The sequence below is a fragment of the Callithrix jacchus genome, chromosome 10 (assembly GCF_049354715.1).
Source record: "Callithrix jacchus isolate 240 chromosome 10, calJac240_pri, whole genome shotgun sequence".
Taxonomy (NCBI): Eukaryota; Metazoa; Chordata; class Mammalia; order Primates; family Cebidae; genus Callithrix; species Callithrix jacchus.
The window spans coordinates 13,628,047-13,649,568 of record NC_133511.1 but is presented as its reverse complement, the minus strand read 5'-3'; positions in this window follow the sequence as shown (position 1 = coordinate 13,649,568).

Below are 21,522 nucleotides of genomic sequence, written 5' to 3'. Positions count from 1 at the left end.
GGGTCACCACAGGTCTGCCCTTTTGTCCTCATCTAAATAGTCATATTTAAATAGTAAAATACATATTAAAAAATAAAATATATAATAAAAATATCCTTTTACTATCCCTATTTTATGCATTCTTACTGTACATAATAAATGCATATAGTAAAAATAATAATATATGCACCTTGTAGAAAAATGTGAAGAAAAATTAAAATCATCTGTAAGCTTACAACCCAGAGACAGCCACCCTTAACATTCGGGTGTATATGCTTCTATAATTTCCTTCTGTAATATGTATACAATGAAGTAAATATCACACACATTTCATTTTGGATCCTCCTCTTTTTTTTGCTTAACATCATTTTGTAAGATTTTCTTTTTTTTTTCTTCCTTTTTTTATTTTTTGAGACAGAGTCTCACTCTGTCGCCCAGGCTGGAGTGCACTGGCCTGATCACCGCTCACTGCAACCTCAACCTCCCACGTCTCAGATGATCCTCCAATCTCAGCCTCTTAAATACCTTGGACTACAAATGCAAGCTATGCCTGGCTAATTTTTGCATTTTTGGTAGTCCCCCTAAAGGGACTAGACGCATGAGCCATCACGCCTGGCCTTGGAAGCATTTTCATTGCTTTCCTTTTAAATGTGGCTTTCTTGAGAGAAGTGTTTTTTTTCTCTTTGTCAGTTAAATAGACAAATGTCTATCCCTCAGGCACTCAGCGGTGTACCCCTAAAGTTGCCTGCAAGAAGGATTACTGCGCATTTCTATTTGAAGGAGTCCTGCCCTAGCTCACATTTGGGTAGACGCCCTACACCAATCATGGTAAGCATCAACCACAAAACATTTTCTTTCCTTTTCATTTATTTTCCACTTGACTGTAAGTTTGGAATAGGCTAGGAACCCTGCAGGAAGGAGGAATTTTCTGAATGAAAATGAGTGAGTTAAAAAAGAAAGAAAGAAACTACCTTGGTCAGGGCTGCATCCATTTTGGTTTTTATTCCTGTGCCTTGTGAAATCTGCATAAAGTTTTATACCATTCACTGATGGGGTCCTTTCCTGTGGCCATTAGCAGGGTGTGGCTCTGCAATGTGCAGTCACGTTCAGGGAGCCCGGACTACTCTTCTCTTAAGTCATGTGCTTCATCACGGCACAATCCAGAAAAACATGGACCATCAGCTCCAAGCATTTCCCTTGAGGGAATGGAAATGGGGGCAGAAAATTGAATAGAGGACCCCAAACTTCTAGAGAATTTATGGAGTCAGACCTCTCCAGAATTCCAGAATGAATGTCCTTAGACCTGAGGTTTGACAGCAGGATAAGGCAAGGCAAGAAGAACCAGGCTGCCTCGTGGGCCCCCAGGCTGTGGTCCTGAATGAGGCCCAAGCCCAGGCAGAGCACTGTAGATTCCGAAATGCATCTTCAAGCCCAGCGAAGATTCTTTGTTTTTTTTTAATTGAAACAGGCTCTCACTTCATCACCCAGACTGCCACGCAGCAGCAGGGTCACAGCTCACTGCAACCTCAACCTCCCTGGCTTAGGTGATCCTTCCACCTTAGCCTATCCATCCAAGTGGCTGAGACTACAGGTACATGCTACCATGCCTGGCTAATTTTTGTATTTTTAGTAGAAACAGGTTTTGCCATGTTTCTCAGGCTGGTCTCGAATTCCTGGGCTCAAGCGATCCACCTGCCTTCATCCTCCCAAACTGCTGGGCTTACAGGAGTGAGCCACTGTGCCCAGCCAACAAAGATTTAAGCTCCCACTTACCTCTAAGTGGCCATTACCACTTAGAAATCTGCTGAAAATTTATAGATGACTCTCCTCCTGTTTATGTGCATTATGAAATCTGCATAGAGCATTATGCTGTTGGTGGATGGGGTTCCTTCACACAGCCGTAAGCCAGGGTTTGGCCTTGAGCAGCAACAAGCCCATTTGGGGTTGCCATTATAACCATTTCCTCATTGAAGAGCAGACAGACACTTAATTGCTCCTCCGACAAAACCTAACCACCACCTGGAATGCTTCATCTTGTATTTGGGGTGTTTGTGTATATCCATGAGGCCCTCCCTACCTCTTGCTCCACACCGAGGCTGGTGTGGCCTGGGGCCCATTCCTCCCACAGAGCGGAACATTTGGAGGCAGAGAGCTGGGAAGAAGCATTAGGAACTGTACTTATTCTGGAAGGGCAGCACCAAAGCAGGAGGGAAGGGAGCACAAAAAAGATGGAATGTAAAACAATATTTTAACAGTTGTGGGGATCTGGAGAAGGGGAAGAGAGGAGAAGTAAAAAATGAAAGGAAGAAGAAGAAAAAGACCAGACAAGAAGAAAGTTAGGAAAGGAACTGAGGAGGAAAAGGAAGATTGGAGTAAAAGGCAAAGAAGAAGGGGAGAAAAAAAAAGAGGAAATGGAAAGAGAACAGAAAGAGAAAGAGGAGGAGGAGAAGGATGGAGCAGAAGCAGGAGGTGTGGCTGAACTATGAAGCCAGGGTGGTCTGAGTATGGCTCACCCTTCCCCACTGTAGTATTCTAGAACACAGGCTCGAGTGGGGTGCCAGCATGAGCAAGTGTTACAGCCCCTCCAGAGGTACTGGGAAATCCAGGAGATCCTGTCCCATGGACCCCAAGCCTTCATTTCTGCATCGAGCCCCTGGAATCCTCTGGGACTATCCAATTGTGTTAGGAAGGAGAGAGGATGTCCTCTGCACAGTGAGTGCATTAGAGAATTAGCTCCTTGGGTAACAGGATTAGAGAGAGCCGGGGAGGCCACGGCCTCAGATGGAGATGTGTGCCTTTCTGATGGAGCGGCAATCAAGTTTCCCCTGAAGAAATGTCCTATTAATGGATTTGATGGCACAACAGGCGGGGCGAAGCTGGAGCCATGGGGCCAGTGGCGGGGTGTAAATTGCCTCAGATGAAACTGTGGAGTCACTTTTGCCCTTTTTAAATAAGGTAAGAATTAGTGCGAGGCCTTGATGAACTCGCCTTGGCCGGTGGGTATGAGGAAAAAGCAGAGGCCGCGCTAATTTGATTCCTGAGCTCTGCCTGCAGACAGTCAGGCTCCTCCCAGGGAACAGAGGCAGACACACAGATGACAGTAATGAAAAGCTCCGAGACTGCAGGACCCACAGGCCTGAGCCTTCCTTTCCTTGTGTGCAGTAGCCCGAGCACTGCAGGGAGGAGGACGTGCTCACACACAGGCCTCAACTTCCCACCCATCGCTGGATGCCGATGCCACTTGTCCCACCCCTTATTGCTTTTCTTGCTCCCATTTTCCAGGTTAAAACACAGAGCCCAGAGAACCTCCATGACATGGCTTAATTCCCACAGATGGAACTGAGATCTTTCAGACTCTTGGCTCCAGCCTTTTCTATCACAGCTGTGTTTCCCATCTTCTGCAGTAAAATTTTACTAGTCTGTAAAACTTTTACCGCCAAAGAGCCTGACCTTTTAAAACCTATAAATGTACCAAAACTCTGCGACCTGTAGTAACATCTGGCTACACTAGAGACCCACCTGCTAGAAAAGGGCTGGGGGAGGCTTGAGGTCTGTCATGAAAGTGCTAAAGGAAGATTTACCTTTGTCTTCCCTCATTGCTCCTTTGGTTGGGCACCCAGGGTTGGCACTTGCTCACACAGTGCCCCTGCAGAGCCTACCTCTCTGTGCTAGGGGTCAGATGAGGAGCGCATTTTCTATCACCCAGTTCCAGGGACTCGATGCACTCTGGCATGGAGGTTGGAAGATTCAGGGGCTGTCTATTCATGGAGAGGGTGGAAGCCAGCAGGATGGCAAAATGCCTGACTCAAGTTTCCTAGTTTGCCTGTCTGAAGAAGCAGCAGTGGGCATCATAGGAAGGAGAGAGGCATAGCAGTGTCTTCAACAGACACAGGAGCGCACCCTCCTTCCTGGTCTTCTTTGCCCTGCTGTCCTCTCATGTATGATTCGGAGCTTTCCTCCACCAAGGCCCTGGGTCCGTGGAATGGCCCTGTTCCTCACCACTCCACCAACAGTAGCCCCCATTCTTCGAACATATACTATGTGCCCAGGACTGTGCTCAGCTCTTTATCTTATTAAATATTTCCTATGAAGAAGACATTGTTTTTACTCCCATTTTGCAGATGAAAAACATGGAGGCAAAATGGCCAGGTGCAGTGGCTCACACCTGTAATTCCAACACTGGGAGGCAAAGGCAGGTGGATCGCTTGAGCCCAGGAGTTGAGACCAGCCTGGGCAACATGGTGAGACCACACTTCTACAAAAACTAGAAAAATTAGCCTGGAGTGGTGGTGCATGCCTATTGTTCCAGCTACACAGGAGGCTGGGGTGGGAGGATCACCTGAGCCCAGGGAGTTTGAGGCTGCAGTGAGCTGTCTGCAGCCCTCCTCATGGTACGGAAGTGATACTAGAGTTTTGGGAGTGTGTCGTTGTTATGTTGGTTCTGAGTGCATGGGGTTTGGCTTCATCTGAAGGGTGGGGTTATTTTTTGTCTCCTGTCCCCATCAACTAGAACAGGGGAAGAGGTCTTTTCTAGATCTCCAACTGGCAGGTTGGAAATTCTAAAGTAGTGACACAGTGAGGCTTTTCTTATTGATTTTGACCTCAAAAGAGCAGATGAATGGGAGGCTGTTCCTATTGGTTGGGTGTGTGTGTTGCCACGTTCTACATGGATACGGGCAAGGAATAGGAATTAGGAAACCTGGCTGGGCATGGTGGCTCACGTCTGTAATCCCAGCACTTTCCCACCCAGGAGGCCAAGGTGAGCAGATCACTTGAGGTCAGGAGTTTGAGACAAGCCTAGCCAACATGGTGAAATCCCGTCTCAACTAAAAATACAAAAATTAGTCTGGTGTGGTGGTGCCATTGTAGGCTGAGGCACAAGAATCATTTGAACCCAGGAGGCCAACGTTGCAGTGAGCCGAGATCATGCCACTGCACTCCAGCCTGGGTGACAGGCTGAAACCCTGTCTCAAAAATATAAAGAAGGAATTTTTAAAAACCCAAGTAGGCCTCTGAGGTGGTGCTGCACTTTTGGAACCCTATAAAGCTATTTCAGGAAAATTCCACAGGTCTAGAAGAACTGAGACCCTGGGGGTTACAAGTTCATAGTTCAATCTTCATATAACCCTCTGGCTTACTTCCCCTGTTTCTTCCCTTAATGTGTTCATACTGGAATTTCCAACCTTCATGCTGCACATTGAGTGGAAGAGAAGGATGGGGTCTTTGTTCCTGGTTAGGCCAGCGTGGTGGCAGCAACACTTGTATGAGAGAGAGAAGCACCAGAAGGTGAAACCAAAGAACTGCATGGGGCTCCTTGGTTCCTGCTCTGCCTGCCTGGAGACCTTCCTGGTGCTAAACTTTGGAGATTTGGGGACTTGTGCTCATAAGAGAGGAGGTAATCCTTCATACAAGCCACCAGGGAATGATGGATATGAGAAATTGGCAGAGCAAGCAGGAGCCTTCCTTCTTTTTTTTTTTTTTTTTTTGAGACGGAGTTTCACTCTTGTTACCCAGGCTGGAGTGCAATGGCGCCATCTTGGCTCACCGCAACCTCCACCTCCTGGGTTCAGGCAATTCTCCTGCCTCAGCCTCCCGAGTAGCTGGGATTATAGGCATGCGCCACCATGCCCAGCTAATTTTTTGTATTTTTAGTAGAGATGGGGTTTCACCATGTTGACAGGATGGTCTCGATTTCTTGACCTCATGATCCACCCGCCTCAGCCTCCCAAAGTGCTGGGATTACAGGCGTGAGCCACCGCGCCCTGCTGGAGCCTTCCTTCTTTCCTCCCCTTTCCCTCCTTTCTGGCGCAGAAGGATGGTCTCACTCCAGTACTTACAGGTTTCAAGATGGAAATGTTCTAGCCTCTTGAATATCTCTCCTTCCTAGAAAATGAGCATTTTGCCCTACTCGTTTCCCCAAACTTCCATCAAATTCTAGCTTTTTCAACTACTTGTGGGTGGAAGCTTTTTTCTGTTCCCAAACAACTCAGCCAACTCTAGAGTGCTCTCCAGGGTGGGTCACCCTGGAAATTACATCTAAAATTAGCAAGCTGGTAGCAAAGTCTAGGCTTTAATGGGGCTAGTGATGGGTCATCACCCTATTGATCATCCCGGAGCAGATGATCACCCCAGACCTGGGGGCATTCGGCTTAGATTTCTCTCTAACTCGAGGGATTTAATATAACTTCAAGGAGGAAAGGACCAGAGAGGCCATCCTACTCCTGGTGAGTAGCCATTTACCCATGTGGCCACCCCAGAACTGGACCTGGGGCAGAAGGTGGCTGGGTTTAAATTTCTCTCTTACTTGATTTCTGAAGAACTTCTAGAAAAGAAGGAATTGAAGAGGCTATTTTTTCCATTTTCTTGTTTCTGGGAAAAACAGAGGCTTAATGTATTATTGGTATTTTCTCAGAAATTTTCAGAGCCTCAAAAATCCCTTTGGGATTCTAAAACAAAGTTTCTTCTAATATCTAACTTTAATTGCACTTGGTACGATTTTGAATCATATCCTTTCATCCTGTGGAAATGAGTTCCATCTCCGATCCATCGTTTTCAGAGTCTGTGAAGCAGTGGAAACAGTGGTGGTTCATGGGCTCTTCCAGAGAAAAGAAAACAGAGGCAGAGAATAATCACATTTTCCCATCTTTGTATGGCCATGTATGCTTTCAGGCAAGTTCTCTGTTATATGAACTCATTCTAACACTCTGAGGCAGGTGACTGTGTTAGTCTGTTTGTGTTGCTGTAAAGAAATAGCTGAGGCTGGGAAATTTATAAAGAAAAAAAGATTTGGTTCATGGTCCTGCAAGTTGTATAAGAAGCATGAATGTCGGCCAGTCATGGTGGCTCATGCCTATAATCCCAGCGCTTTGGGAGGCTGAGGCAGGCATATCACGAGATCAGGAATTTGAGACCAGCCTGACCGATATGGTGAAAACCTATCTCTACTAAAAAATACAAAAATTAGCCGAGCGTGGTGGTGTGTGCCTGTTATCCCAGCTTCCTGGGAGGCTGAGGCAGGGAGAATCGCTTGAGCCCAGGAGGCAGAGGTTGCAGAGAGCTAAGATTGTGGCATTGCACTCCATCCTGGGTGACAGAGCAAGACTCCATCCCCACCCCGCCAAAAAAGCAAGGTGCCAGCATCTGCTTTTAGTAAAGGGTTTCAGGAAAGTTCTACTCATGGTGAAAGGGGAAGGGAGAGAGGCAGGTCACATGGAGAGAGAAGTAGCAAGAGAGAGAGGAAGGGAGGCCAGCCTTTTAAAAATAATCAGTTATTTCGTGAAGTAATAGAGCAAGAACTCACTCATTACCATGAGCATGGCCCAAGCCATTCATGAGAGATTTGCCCCCATGACCCAACACCTCCCACCAGGCCCCACCTCTAACACTGTGAATCACATTTCAACATGAGATTTGTGGAGGACAAATATTCAAACTATATCAGTTACATTACCCTTAACCCTTATGTTAAACACAAGGAACTACAACTCTGAGATATTTAGTGATTGTCCAAGGTCACGCAGCTGTGTATGACCAAGCCTGGTATAGAACCCTCAGCCAAGCTAAGCCAGCACTCCTGAAGATCTGATTCTGTCTTCTGCCTTTTCTACTGAGGAAAAATGTGAAGAGGAAGAAAATTGTAAAGGTCGTTGCCTTTAGGGATAGGATGTATGTCTGGCAGACGGCGTGGGGAGAAAGACAGTTTTCACTCTCTACCCTGTTATGCTTTAAATTACATTATTAGAAATGAGTTTTTTATTTTAAAAAAAAAGAAATTAATTTTTAACAAGAAGCAATGAGAAAATGGAATAGAGCCTGGCCCTAGTCCTTGTTCCATTGTGAACTATGTGATCTTGGGCAAACCAACCAAACTGTCTCGATTGTATACTCAATTTCATCACCTACCTCATGGGAATAAAGGAACAATTGTCCTGCCTACTAAACGTACCTATCTATTGAATTCACCAGACTTTGTGGGAATATTCTAGCTTGGTAATTATTCATCTGGAATGGGCAAGACAATATCAACATCACCTGGTTCAAATTAGGCATGCCCCTTCTCCCAGATATCCTGATATCCACCCTCTCTTCCCCTGACACAGAAATCATAAAAACCACAATTCATGGTGCTACCAGCTCTCTGGAATCTCTTTATAAGGGCGCTAATCACCTCCCAAAACTATTACATTGGGGGTGAGGGTCTAACCTGTGAGTGCTGGGGGGGCACAATCATACAGTAATAACTAAAGTGTCCAACCTCAACCTCAGTTTTCTTTTTGATTTTTTTTTTTTGAGATGGGGTCTCACTCTTTCGCTCAGGCTGGAGTGTAGTGAAGCCATCTTGGCTCACTGCAACCTCCACCTCCCCTGCTACTCCATGTAATAACCCTCACCTGCCTCATCCCACCCCAGCATGCCTGATCTCTCTTCCCCTGCCCTAATTTTTTCTGTTTTTCCATAGCCCCATTACCACCTAACATTCTACACAATAACTTCTTTTGACTTCAGTTGATTCCTTATTGTCTGTCTCTACCGATGGAAATTTAGTGTCATGAAGGCAGGGATCTCTGTGTGCTTTGTTCACGGATGTGTCTATCCCAAGTATCTGGAACAGTGCCTGACACATAGTAGGACCTCAATAAATATTTGTTGACTGAATCTCCTACTCAGAGAACCTGCAGGGCTCCAGGTCTGAATCGCCACCCACAGGATACACAGACACTGAAACCATGGTTGTTAATAGATTCGTTGATTACATGACATGTCTCTTGTAATCAATTCATGTAATCATTCGTCCATTACATGACAGTAATGATGACATTATTACTGCTCTGTGTCACTGTCTATTGGGCACTGGTTACATGGCTGAAGGGACAGGCTCTCTGGGGGTCACCACAGAGGTTCTACCCACAGCTATGGCCTGCAGGGTGCTCCCTACCCCAGGGCCAAGTGGAAGATCTACCAATGCAGTCGGGTTCATGGTTGCTATTGTTTGGATGTTTGGCCCCCCCAAATCTCATGTTTTGAAGTGTGATCCCCATTGCTGGAGGTGAGGCCTAGGGGGAGGTGCTCGTGTCATGGAGGTGGATCCCTGTTAAATGGCTTGGTGCCCTCCCCGTTGTGATGAGTGAGTTCTTGCTCTATATGTTCATACAAGAGCTGGGTGTTGCAGAGACTAGCACCCTTGCCTTCCTTCTCTTTCCTCCTCTCTTCCCACGTGAAGCCTGCTTCCCTTCACCTTCCACTGTCAGTGGAATTTTCCTGAAGCCCTCACTAGAAGCAGATGCTGGCACCATGCTTCTGGTATAGTCTGCAGAACCATGAGCCAAACAAACTGCTTTCTAAATTATCCAGCCTCGAGTATTCCTTTAGAGCAATCCAAAATGGCCTAAGACAATGGTTGCCCTTTTGCTATTCAAACCATCTCAAAAGCTTCCTGTGGTATCATGAATAATGGCCCAAAGATACCCAGATCCTAATCCCTGGGACCTATACGTCTTTCCTTAGATGGCAAAACGGGAATGTTCAGATGTGATTACATTAGGGATCTTGAGATGAAGGGTTATACTGGGTTGCCAGGGTCAGTCCTAAATGTGATGATTTAGTGTCCTTATTAAAGGGAGGCAGAAGCAGATTTGATGATGGACGAGAAGGCTGTGCATGACAGAAGCAGAAACTGGTTTGAGCCTTGAAGACGGAGAAAGGGGACATAAACTGAAGAATGCCAGTGACCCCTAAAAACTGAAAAAGGCAGGGGAACAGATTCTCCCCTGAGAACCTCCAGAAGGAAGCAATTCGGCCGGCAGAATTGGCTTAACCCAGTGAAATTGACTTCAGACTGTTGACTTCCTATCTGTAAGAGGAAAATCTCATGTTGTTTTTAAGCCGCTAAATTTGTGGTCATTCTTCACCATGGCAATGGAAAATGGACCCATGCCATTCCACAGGCAGTGCCCACTTCACAATCACCAGCACAAACTCTGATTTTGTTTTCTTACATCACACAAAACCTCAGACCCTCAGAGGCCAAGGTTAGGGTGGGAGGATCCCACAATATCCCAAGTGATTTCCACCCCTCTGGCCTCCTGTTCCTCCTCTGGGGCACTCTGAGTTGAGTTGCCCTCTTCTTCTTCTTCCTCTGCAGCATTCCACCTCTGTAAATAGGCCCTGAAGTGTCTTGCTGGCCTGAAGTAGCTTCCTGGAGAGGACCCTCTCCATCTTCCTGCTTCCAAGCATTTAATTAGTCCTAAATGAAGAGTCCTGCAGAAGCGCTCAGCAGTCTGCATGTATGCTGACATAATCACATTTGCACATTGGCTGTTGCCACTGATTGTCCTCCTGGAAATGTTCCTTCCTCCCTGGATTCCCTGAAGATGGTTTCATGCACGCAGAGAGCAGCAGCACTTCCCAAAGCCTGCCCTCCCGTTTCAGAGGACTCTTCTAAATTCTGTAGCTTGATTTGTCATCGCACCGAACAAGGGTTGAACTGAACAGTCCCAGAGTATCCCTGAACTTCACACATGAACGTACAAATGGCTACTCTTCAGTGTTCCGAGGCTTGAGGTTTTTGTACATTATCTCATTTACTCACCACAACGGTCCTGCAAGGTAGAATTACTATTCCCACCTTTCCGATGAGGAAACCAGCTCAGTGCACTGAGGGAATCAGTCAAGCTGGGTGATTGGAAACTATGTGCTAACTGTGAGTGCTGTGCTCCAGATATTCCAGTTCTCCCTTTTTCTGGGCACTTGTAAGGATCGTACTTCCTGGCCTTGTGGTGGTTGGGTGGCATGTATGACAAGTACAGTAGGACACTAAGTTGTGAGCAGAAAGGATGTGTGCATCTTTTTTTTTTTTTAAGATGGAGTCTTGCTCTGTTGCCCAGGCTGGAGTGCAGTGGTGCAATCTCTGCTCACTGCAACCTCTACCTCCTGGGTTCAAGCGACTCTTCTGCCTCAGCCTCCTGAGTAGCTGAAATTACAGGCTCCCACCATTACACCTGGCTAATTACTGTATTTTTAGTAGAGATGGGGTTTCACCATCTTGGCCAGGCTGGTCTTGAACTCCTGACCTCAAGTAATCCACCCACCTCAGCTTCCTGGATTACTTGGGATTATAGGCGTGAGCCACCACACCCCGCCACGTGTATATCTTTCTCTACGTGGTAACTGGTGATGTTCTCAATGGAGGCTACTCCAGCAGCCTGGATCTCAAGAGTGAAGACACAGATCAGAGCTGGGGCTGACCTCTGTGGGCACAGAGTTTGCTCTTGTAAGCCACAGAGATTTGGGGATCATGTGTTACCACAGCAATAACCTAGCCTGTCCTAACATCATTCAAATGCCAGCTCTGCCAATTCTTAGCTACATGTCTTGGACAAGTCAGTCAACCTCTCTGAAACTTGGGAGGACACATGCATGTCACCTACCACAGAGTTTGGGGGAGGACTTAATGAGGTGATCTGAATAAGAGTCTTTTTTTTTTTTTTTTGAGATGGAATCTTGCTCTGCTGCCCAGGCTAGAGTGCAGTGGGCTTGCTCTCAGCTAACTGCAACCTCCACCTCCCATGTTCAAGCAATTTTCCTGCCTCAGCCTCCCGATTAGCTGGAATTACAGGTGCCCACCACATGCCCAGCTGATTTTTATATTTTTAGTGAAGACAAAACATATTTTCACCTTGTTAGCCAGCCTTGTCTCAAACTCCTGACCTAAAGTGATCCACCTGGCCTCAGTCTCTTAAAGTGCTGGGATTACAGATGTGAGCCACGCCGCTGGCCTAGCCCACGTCCCGTTTCTGACACCTCTCCCTTCCCATTTACATCTCTTCAGCCTGGACAGAGAGGCACATGGGTTCCTGAAGATTCTAGCCCAAGGCAATGTGTGCATCTTCTCAACTGGGGCGGGGGCCTCTTTCCAAGCAGGGTATAGTGCTGGATTGGAATGATAACCCCTCACCTTTGCAGCTTCTACCCAACAGGAGCTCAGGTAATGGAGCTGCCTCCACAGCTCCATGGGCTCTTAGTCTCACCACTTTGCTTTTCAGAAGAAGCTACTAAAGTTGCTTGATGATCAAGCAAAACTCCTGACACCACATTCTACTCTTTCACTCACTTACTGAGTGGTGGTAGGCAGGTTTCTTAACCTGTCTGAGCCTCAGTTTCGGTATCTGCAAATGTAACATATCATGGAAGAGGGTCATGTGGGCTAAATTAGCTTCACCATGGCAAGTCCTCATCCAATGCATGTTACGTACACACTCACCATTTCAGTAGCTATCAGTAATCATTATCATGGTCTTTAGTGTTATCTTGGGTATATTGTCATTTTCTCCCAGCCTTGTCTGCAAAATGAGAGCTTTGCATGAGCTGGTCTAGATTCGCCTCCAACTTTGAGTTACTGCCTCAGATACACATACAGACACTCTCTGCTGCCCAAGAGGCAGAGCAGGGGACCCCAGGTCTATAAAGCCTCAATGACAAGCCTGGGCTCTGCCTGGTGTCCTCTGTGTCAAGCTAAGGATGGCAGGGAGAGGGATGTGGTGGCTCAAGCGCAAAGGGGTAGGAGGACAGGCTGCGTGGCAGAAGAGTCAACAGGCTCGGGGGACCTAAGCGCCTGGAGTGCAGCCCCAGAGCCATCTCCTATAGCCTTGGAAGCAACGCCCCATAAAACCTAATGGGTATTTGAAATATCACCAGAAAGGGAAGATCAGGGAGGAGAGATCTTTCATCCCTCCCAGGGACCAGGGCTGAGACATGGTGGCGGCAGGGAGAACAGGCCACTCAGAAGCCCGGGACCAGAATGCAAAGACAGATCATCCGGTCTCTAAGGGTGCTGCCTCCCTCCAGCACTGGCAGCTGTGGGAGGCAGGGGAAGGAGCAGTGGCAGCAGCACAGCCTAGGATTCTTCGTCCCTCACTCTCCACCACCAGGGCTCTGGTAGGAGATGGCAGCCAGGCGCCTCCCTCACTGCAGCCAGGCTGGCTGCCTTCTGAGGAAACTGACATGGATGCTCCTTCAACCAGAACTCTCTAGACCTCTGCCCTGTGCCAGTCTTTGTGCTAGAAGCTGGAGAAACAGAAGGATGACAACCACATGGTCCCTCCAGTCTCAGGCCTACCTCCACCTGATGTCCTGATATTTCACGCTCTGGGGAAAGGGGAGCATTTGGATGAACAAAAGGGCTGTATCTGTGGGAGGAGAGTCAGCTAAAGAACACTTCTCCCTCAGGATGGGGGACTCACACAACTAAGGGGCACTGGGCAGAGGGTCTCTCAAGGTACCATGCCCATGACTCAGCAGGCAGAAGAGCCCGGAGGCTGGTGCAGGGCAGCAAGTGGGCTCTGGGAAACTGGGGGCCACCTGATCCTTGGTGCTGGCAGCCCAGCCTTATTCTCCCGAAAAGAGCGTGTTTGCTACAGGGGACGGGAGTTGTGGAAGAGGCGCTGTTTGCCCTTCACTCACTCTTTCCTTGGACCGCACACACAGAGCCATCTCTGCCATCTGCCTGCAGCCTATAATTCCGCTGCCCAGCTGCGCCGAGTGCTTGACTGCTCTGATTGGGAGGAGGGGAGATTACCAAGTGCAGCGCAGTGATTGGCAGGTGCCCCGTGGGCCCAGCTGTCCTGGTAGCAGAGGCGGGCTGCATGTGACGCTGGGCTGCCCCTGAACACCCAGCTCCTCAGGCCTCCCTTAGCATCCGCTGTCACCCTTTACCTCCATCTTTCTTCAATTCCTACTACTCGAAAGACAATGTGCACATCGGTCCCCCGAGAGAACGGTTGGAAATCAGATTCGGATTCAGGAGGTCTGGGAGGACCTGAAATTCTGCATTTCTTACAAGTCCCCAGGTGATGCTGATGCTGCTGGTCCTGGACCCACACTCTGAGGAGCAAAACCTGGCAAGTTTACAAAGCGCTTTCATATGTCATCTCCCTGGGCACTCATAACAGCCCTGTGGTAAGACGGTGATGAAGAAGAATCTATTCTTCTCAATTCCTGAATGCAAGGCACTGCACTCAGCACTTAATACATCTTATCTTATTCCATTCTCTCAACACCTCAGCAAAACACCTCTTTCTAGGTGGGGCAAGGTAGCTCACACCTCCCAGGACTTTGGGAGGCCAAGGCTGGCAGATCACTTGAGGTCAGGAATTCGAGACCAGCCTGTCCAAAAGGATGAAACTCCGTCTCTACTAAAAATGCAAAAATTAGCGATGTGGGGGTGGGCACCTGTAATCTCATCTACTCAGGAGGCTGAGGTAGGAGAATCACTTGAACCTAGGAGGTGGAGGTTGTGAGCCAAGATCTAACCACTGCACTCCAATCTGGGCAACAGAGTGAGACTCTGTCTCAAACAAACAAGCAAAACCCACCTCTTTCTAGAATTTCCAGATAGAAAAGAACCGAAGTTCTAAGATAGTGAAGTAACTTGACCAGAGTCACAAACCTATTGGGTGGTGGGGCTGGAAATGAAATTCATTTCGTGCTCATGCTAACATGAGCCCCTCCCTCTCACATATAAAGTTGGCAAATATCAGAGGCTTTTAAGAAGTAAAGGTTGGCAGGGTGTGATGGCTCATGCCTGAAATTTCAGCACTCAAGTGGGTGGATCACTTGAGTCAAGACTAACTTAGGCAACATAGCGAGACCCCATCTCACAAAAAATACAAAAATCAAGGCCGGGCACGGTGGCTCACGCTTATAATCCCAGCACTTTGGGTGGCCGAGGCGGGAGGTCAAGAGATTGAGACAATCCTGGTCAACAAGGTGAAACACTGTCTCTACTAAAAATACAAAAATTAGCTGGGCATGGTGGTGCTCGCCTGTAGTCCCAGCACTTTGGGAGGCCGAGGCGGGTGGATCACGAGGTCAAGACCATCCTGGTCAACATGGTGAAACCCCATCTCTACTAAAAATACAAAAAATTAGCTGGGCATGGTGGTGCACACCTGTAATCCCAGCTACTCGGGAGGCTGAGGTAGGAGAATTGCCTGAACCCAGGAGGCGGAGGTTGTGGTGAGCCAAGATCGCGCCATTGCACTCCAGCCTGGGTAACAAGAGCGAAACTCCATCTCAAAAAAAAAAAAAAAAAAGCTTCTTCAAGGCCAGAAACTCTGAGTGTCCTATTCATGGTGCTATTCTGGCACCTGGCAAGGTCCCGGACACAGAGCTGATGCTCAAGTTACTACTACCAAATGGGTGGATGAGTGGACTAATGCATGAATGAATATGTCTTGCCCAGCTATTGCTTTCCTCAAATGTCTTTTTCCTACATGCTTGCCACAATATCCAACAGTGTCACCTGGAGAGCCAGTCCTTTGAGTTCTGCTGCCCATTTCCACTAAACTACCCAAAACCAGAAGAAAAGGATGCATCCTGACTAGAATCTCTGAGGGGCAGTATTCGCCATGTCTTTTATTTTGTATATGCTGATGCTTTGACATCTGGGGCCTTGCTGACCCTGGAGAGACTGCCCCTCCCAGAGGAAACCCTGTTTCCTAGAGACAGCAAACAACTCTCCTACAAGCACATTTTTCAAATACAAACCAATCCAGAGCCCACATCCCCAATAACCCTTTATATCAGGTTCTCACACTCCAAGTCACTGTCCACCTGCCCTAATCATCCCAGGGCTGGATATCAGACTAGGGAGAGCCACCATACCCCAAAGTCCCCAGAAATCACTCACACTAGCCCACCCTAAGCCTGCTTACCCTGCCTTACCTGCTCCTTCTAGCAGAAGCTGTTAAGGCTCTTCCTCACAGTGCCTCCCCACCCCCCACCCCTGTAATCAACCTGGGCGTTTTCTGGTGTGCATGCCCCACTCCCATCGTGCAGCTCATGCGCCCCTCTTGGGAACTACAAATAATAAACCATCTTTTCCAGCAATTGTCTCCTGATCTGTTGGCCTTGCCAATACCTCAAATTGTCTATTAATATACTCTATTTTAAAGCAAGGGCAGAGCAAAAGGTAATCCCCTTCCATGAAGCTTAAAACTTTATCTTTAATATGGAATCAACGTAAATGTCCATCAGCAGATGAATCCATGAAGAAAATGTGGTACATAGACACGAGGAAATATTATTCAACTATAATAAGGAATTAAATTCTGTCATTTGCAGCATGGATGGAACTGGAGGTCGTTCTGTTAAGTGAAATAAGCCAGGCACAGAAAGACAAACATTGCCTGTGCCCATTTATATGTGGAAGCTAAAAACAAAACAAAACAATTGAACTCATAGAGATAGAGGGCAGAATGATGGTTGTTTCCTTCTTTTTTTTTTTGAAACAGAGTCTTGCTCTGTCACCAGGCTCCAGACTGGAGTGCAGTGGAGCGATCTTGGCTTACTACAGATGGTTTTCGTTTTATCCCCCCTCTTCTCCACTACCTGGGAAAGGTAGTGGGAAGGAGGGGGGATAAAAAGAAAATGGTTAATGGGTACAAAAGTCCAGTTAGATGGAAGGAATGAGATCTAGTGACTGGTAGCATAATAGGAGAACTACAGTTAACAACAATTTATTGTACATTTCAAAATAACCAAAGAGTAAGGCCGGGTTCAGTGGCTCATGCTTGTAATCCCAGCACTTTGGGAGGCCATGGTGGGTAGACCGCTTGAGGTCAGGAGTTTGAGACCAGACTGGCCAATGTGGCGAAACCCTGTCTCTACCAAAAAATGCAAAAATTAGCTGGGCCTGGTGGTGCACGCCTATAATACCAGCTACCTGTGAGGCTGAGGCAGGAGAATCTCTTGAACCTGGGAGGCAGAGGTTGCAGTGATCTGAGATTGCGCCACTGCACTCCAGCCTGGGCGAAAGAGCGAGACTCTGTCTCAAAACAAACAAACAAACAAACAAAAAATACCTGAAGAGTGAAGTTGGAATGTTCCTAATACAAAGAAATGATGAATACTTGAGGTGATGGATATTTCAGTTACCCTGATTTGATCGTTACACATTGTATACTTGTATCAAAATATCACACTTACTCTATACATATGAACAACTATTGTGTACCCATGATAATTAAAAATAGGCAGGGCGTGGTGGCTCACGCCTATAATCCCAGCACTTTGGGAGGCCGAGGCGGGTGGATCACGAGGTCAAGAGATCGAGACCATCCTGGTCAACATGGTGAAACCCCGTCTCTACTAAAAATACAAAAATTAGCTGGGCATGGTGGTGTGTGCCTGTAGTCCCAGCTACTTGGGCGGCTGAGGCAGGAGAATTGCTTGAACCCAGAAGGCGGAGGTTGCGGTGAGCCGAGATCGTGCCATTGCACTCCAGTCTGGGTAACAACAGCGAAACTCCGTCTCAAAAAAAAAATTTTTTTTTAAATAAAGTTGTATCTTTAATGTTCTATTCTAAATGTTTGTTTCTTCACCAAAATATATCAGTACCTATTTTCACAGGAAAGTAAATAATTCTTCTAACAACATACTGTTGAGTAAAACCAATGCTTTAGAAGAGAAATCATGTTCATGCTGGGGCTTTGGGTATACCTGGCACAGTGCTGAGCCACGCTAGGGATAAATGAACCCAGGTTGAAAATTTGGCATGAACTCGTTTTACCAATTTGTATTTCAGAACAGATTAATTTTAAATGACTGTATTTAAAAGGCATTGGCACAGTGGAAGGGTTTAGATCTCATTTGCGCTTGGTGTCCGGGAAGGAGATTTGGGAAGAGCACAACAGTGAGATGTTCTTTGGGCAGCATGCCGACATAGGTCCCTGGGTAGATATGGGTGGGAAAGAGGACGGAATGAAAGGAAACTTCAGCTATTACACAGCTTGGCCAAATGCAGTCACGTGTGCAAAAGGGGCAGGTGGTGGGAAGAGACCACAGGCAAAGGGAGCTGGGGTAGAGAAGGAGGCTGCCGTAAGGAAGAGCTGCAAGCCGAGACTGGGCTGGGAGGCGGAGAGAAAAAGAACTGCCAACAGAACCTGATTCCCTTGCCCTCAGCCTGGCGCTCTCCAAAGAGGATGGGCAGGGTGACCAGAAGCTGGCTGTCCACGTGAGCCTGGATCACCAGTGACACTGAGGAGGGATGACCATCCCGCTAGACTTACGTATGCCCCAGGCCTTCAGAGCCCAGCACAGGCTGCGGGAGAGGTAGAGAGGGTGAGGTAAAGGGAAAAAAGGGCTCCCTCCCACTCAGATCGGGAATCTGTTGCCTGACACAGAGGCCGCCCACGGCCCAGCAGTGCCTTCCACCCCTGCAGAAAACCTTGCTGCAATTCCTTCTTTATGGCCTCTGCCAAATGAAGCACAAACTTAACTACATCACCTCCCCGACAGGATGGGGAGGGGGCTCGGAGTGGCGTGCTGGGCTTCTTCAGCCCCCTAATCTAATCACTGGCGTGGGTCATTTCAATTATGGACACCAGAGTGTGGTGGGGGGCGTGGCTGCTCGTAAAAGCCTCCATGCTGTTGCTCAGCTAATTATGAAGCTCTTACTGTCTCTGCAGGTAAATAACTCAGGACTGAGCAGTTCCGGCTGCTGAGATGGAGTCTGAGCCAGGGAAGGCTAAGCTCGACAGGGCGATGGTCGAGGTACAGCCCAGGGTCACAGATGGGCTTGCAGGGAAGAAACTCAGCGTTTCTGGAGGGCTCTCTCCCCTGAGGAGACAATCCACCATGCAGGAATTGGTGGAGTGACTGTTACCTTAAAACCCAAGCTCTAAAGTTTTCTAGAAGCCTCAGAGCCACAGGGCAGGATAAAACTTAGACTCCACCCACTTCTACTAACCTTCCCTTAAAATGTGTCATTAAACCTCTGCGAAGTGAGTGCATCTGGAGGATGAATTCTAGCAAGGGCGGGGTTCACTCCGGCTCCCCTCCTGGCCCATCCAGGCTGGAAAGGCAGACCACAGGAGACGCACAGTGGTTTAAAAGGTGAAAAGTTCAGCTTACTTGATATTGGAGGTCCGGCTCCTCTAGGACAACTGCAGAAGGTGTGGCAAGTATCTTGGGAGAAAAGGGAGACCCTCTGCCACCTGATTATTGGCAATACTCAAGGCTGCAGAGGCTCAGGGAGATCATCAGAGCAGCATTCAGAAGTCATCTTATAACACAATTGAGGTCAGGCATGGTGGCTCATTCCAGTAATCCCAGCACTTTGGGAGGCCAAGGTGGGTGGATCACCTGAGACCAGCCTGGCCAACATGGTGAAACCCCTTCTCTACTAAAAATACAAAAATTAGCTAGGTATGGTGGCGCATGCCTGTAGTCCCAGCTACTCAGGAGGCTGAGACACAAGAATCGCTTGAACTTAGGAGGTGGAGGCTAAAGGGAGCCAAGATCATACCACCGCACTCCAGTCTGGGCGGAGTGACAGAGTGAAACTCTGTCCCAGAAAAAAAAAAAGAAAGAAAGAAATATAATTGAGACAGCCCAGTATAAAGGGGGAAGATCCCTGGAGAACCCCTGACCAGCCTGCACACTGGGAGAACAGGGTAGAGCCATGGAAAAGTTCATGCCCTTTGTAGCAGGGAGGAGCCTGGCCTCTCTCTCCTGTTCTGGGGTGTGGTAACTGGGAATTCAATCTGTGAGGTGGCAAAACTGGCTAGCAGTTCTCTCCCTTTGCTGAGAGTCCCTGTTTCCATTTTTTTTCTTTTCATCCAGTAAATTCCGTTTTTCTTGTTCTTCAGAATGTCTGCAAGCCTAATTTTTCATGGCTGTATGACAAGGACCCGGTTTTTAGCTGAACTAAGGAGAAAGTTCTGCAGCATCATGAACTGGGGCTGCCTGGCTAGCCTGGGACTGTGCTTAACTAAGTCTTTATTCTAGACATCAGTGAAGCCCCCAAAACTGGAGCTGTGATTTCTCGGTGAGTGCTGAAACCACCTTGGATTCTGGCAAAGAGCAGATGGTAGGCGCGTTCACAGCTGGGAGAATCCCATTTTTGCTCTGTTCCTCAGTTTCCTTTCTCTATGAAACAGGAATCATGAAATGTATGAACATTTGGAGGGGCTGAGCTAAAGCTGCTCTGCAAATAAGGGCTGCTGGCACCCCATATTCCTCCCACCACAGAGGGACACTATTCCAGGAAGAGGTCTGTAGCGCCATTTGTTCATGATGTTGTTGAAGAAAAGAGTCAAACTCTGTAAAATATTGGAAGAGATGTATTCTGAGCCAAATATGAGAGACCATGGCCAGTGACCCAGCCCCCAGGAGACCTGGAGAACTGTTAAATGCACGCTCTGAATGAAGAGATGCTCCAAACAGGCTTTGTGTGAGCAACATGGCTGTTTATTCACCCAGGTGCAGGCAGCCTGAGTCCAAAAACAGAGTCAGCACAGGGCCATGGGATAGCAGTTGGTTTTGTAGGTTTGGGGTAGGCAGTGGAAAGTTACAGAAGTTACAGTTCAGGGTGGTTTTTGCAAGCTGAGAGGGGGTCATAGGGTCTGGAGTCATGAGGTCGACCAAGGTCAGTTACAAAGTCCAATTGCCTTATCAGTTGAGGAGGGAATAAGGAACAATAAGAGAATGTCGCAAAAAGTTAATTAGGCACCGCAGGGGTTGATCATTCTTCCCCTTTTTGTGGTCTTCCAGTTACTTCAGACTTTAGTTCCAGGAACTCTCTGGAGTGTATGTGCAGCCACAGAGGTTACCATGCTGTCCATGGTGTGGTCAGTCAGCCTAAAAGAACTTACAAGAACATGAGCCCAAGGTAGTCAGGGCACAGCTTGGTTTGTGCATTTCAGGTAGACATGTGACATCAGTCAAATACATTTAAGATATATATTGGTTCCATCCAGAAAGGTGGGACTACTCAAAGCCAGTAGGACAGGGGGTTCCAGATCATAAGTAGATTTAATCTTTTTCTGATTGTCAATTGTTTCAAAGAGTTATTATCAATACCAAGAAATGTCTGGATTACAATAAGAGGTTGTGGAGACCAAAGTTTTATCATGCAGATGAAGCTTCCAGGTAGCAGGCTTCAGAGAGTACAGATTGTAAATGTTTCTTATCAGACTTAAGATCCATGTTGATGTTTATGCTGATGCTGGTCAACATTTCCTGAATTCTAAAAGGGAGAGCATCATGAGGCATGTCTGACACCCCCTTTCAACATTGCCTGAAGCAGCCTTTCAGGTTAACTTTGGGGTGTCCGCACTGAGAGGATGGAGTCCATTTGGATGACCAGAAGGCCCTTAGAATTTTATTTTTAGTTTACGATGTCATTCTTTCAGAATGTAGACGTGACTCTGGGGCTTTGAATGAGTTCTGGGTTGCAGGTGAGATTAAGGCCATTTGGCACTAGACAGAGGAAGGGCACACTGGGACCAGCTTGGTGGCTAGGCTTCACTCTGAAAGGGCTGCTTCTTAGAGGCTGATGGAAAGAATCTGGGCAATGTCATCAGAATGGAACAAAGGTGAGCTGCATGTGAGATGGAATGGGAAGTCCCTTTGGCAACCCCTGATACACAATTTCTCTGTAAGGAGGCATGTAATGGCTTCAGCCTTGCCCTTTGCATCCTATAATAGTGGTACCACTGGGGGAGAACCAGAACCCATGACTGGATTCTGAAGGAGGGAGCTGGA